This window comes from Elaeis guineensis, chromosome 2 (assembly GCF_000442705.2).
Source record: "Elaeis guineensis isolate ETL-2024a chromosome 2, EG11, whole genome shotgun sequence".
NCBI classification, from domain to species: domain Eukaryota; kingdom Viridiplantae; phylum Streptophyta; class Magnoliopsida; order Arecales; family Arecaceae; genus Elaeis; species Elaeis guineensis.
Genome location: NC_025994.2, coordinates 98,770,114 through 98,772,116, shown reverse-complemented (window position 1 = coordinate 98,772,116; position 2,003 = coordinate 98,770,114).

Sequence of the window (2,003 nt, the reverse complement as noted above, 5' to 3'; positions counted from 1 at the left end):
CAAGACAAATAGGCTTGACCTTTGTTCTCTCACTAATCCATGAAATAGACAGAATTAGCTCTGGAACAGAAAATCCACTAAAGTCCAAAGGATTGTTATAACTGCTCTGGAAGAATACCATATTCTATACAGAATTTCACCTGCCTTCAAGGAAAAAATAAATAAATAAGTACAGCTCTCATGGTACAACTCTGGGTGCCTAATGTGAGCAGCATTTCCGGCATCTTAACTATTATATTAGGCCATGTCGACTGAGACAACTCTTTAAAAACAATAGCATTTAGTCTGCCAGATGAAAAATATTGGGATGCTAATTGTCTGTTTAGGTTGTTAGGATCTTTTGCACTCTTGGATTATGCATGTCTTAGGACTAAGATTCCTTCGGCCCAGTTTTGTCATTGAGGGCTTAAATATCAAATAGATGACCGGATGAGTTCTAGTGTGTCTTGCTCTGGACTAAGCCTAGTTGTATAATAATCAAGATAAGAACTTTCAGTTTTAGAGAATGACAAGTTAACATGAATGACCAATATCCAAATCACATCTCTGACCCTTGTCAAACTGAAGTCATTAGGGTTAATTTAGAGAACTACACATATGTTTAACAAGAATGAAAATGATCGCTCATTCTAATTATAGCTGATTTGTTTTCGGGTTGCAGATATATTCAGTCCATGTTTTCCCATCTGCACCAGAGGATCTGAAGTTTAGATCGTATAAAGGACTTCTCCATTGGGTTTTGGTCTGAAATCCAAACCCATGGTAGTTAACCTTATGTGGGCTGGGTCTTCTAAACTTAAGTCAGACAAGATTGGTGATATGAAGCCAGAAGTTTGGCAGTTGGCTGGCAATAGATCAGGCCAGGTCAGGTTGATCTACTGAAGTAGACCTAAAGTTCAGATCAGACTATATATTTAAGTGAATCCAAATTCTTACCATCAGGTAAGGTCTGTACAAAATCATGGATTTGGTTATAACTCAATCTTGCTAAGGCAGGTACAAAAAATGTTCTAAGCTTTTTTGTTTTCTGAAATTGAACCCTAATCAATAAGCGCGCCAGGTCTAGGCCTAACCTATGGTCCTTGATGCTTAAAAAGATTTGCTTATGGTCCAATCCAGTCTAAGATCAACCGCAGATGAGCATAAGAAAAATATAGGGTCAAGGCCTTCCTCCCATATCTCCGTCAGATATTTTATTTAACTAGTTCGCATACGTAGGCTTCCTAGAGACCTCAAACCAAGAGAACAAATTTTGCCGAATATGATTTTGGTTAATCTTAGCTTATAGTCAGTGGCAGAGCCTGACATCAAATATTGAGAGGGCAAAATAAAATTTATTAATAATTTTTAAATAAATATTTTATAATAAATAATAAAATAAAGATATATATATCCAAAAATACTATAAAAATGTCAATAAATATTTAATTTTATGTATAAACAAAGATAAGTAAAAAATATTACCTTATGCCATCTGCAAAATGATTTTGATTGTGTAAAAATCTCACTAATCTCTTCCACATTAAAGGTTGAAGAATAAATAAAGGGTTAAAGAATAGATAAACAACCGTTTTTTCTTTAAAAAATTTATTATTTTCAATAAAAAATTAATATATGAATTAATTATATTGGCCTCTTCTCAAACTGATGGACTCGTAATGTATGTAAGATTAAAATATTGGGGGGGGGGCCATCATATATATAAATATATAGGTAATAAGTATTTTAAAATTTTTTACGAGGGCAGTGGTCCCCCCGGTCCCTCTTACACTCCGCCACTGCTTATAGTCATATCAAAAAATCTTCAACATATATTCTCTTTGGCACATAAGATCCTCCATCAAAGAAGACTCTGGAAATCTAAGACTTCCTTGAGGACATCTCACACAAATGGATGGCCCTGGTTCATCTAGCAGTCATCTTCTTTCAAAATCACCTCCAACTGTTGACTTCAGAGAATCAGGCACGCCTTAACCTTCAAGAGCATTCTTCTTATGAGAATA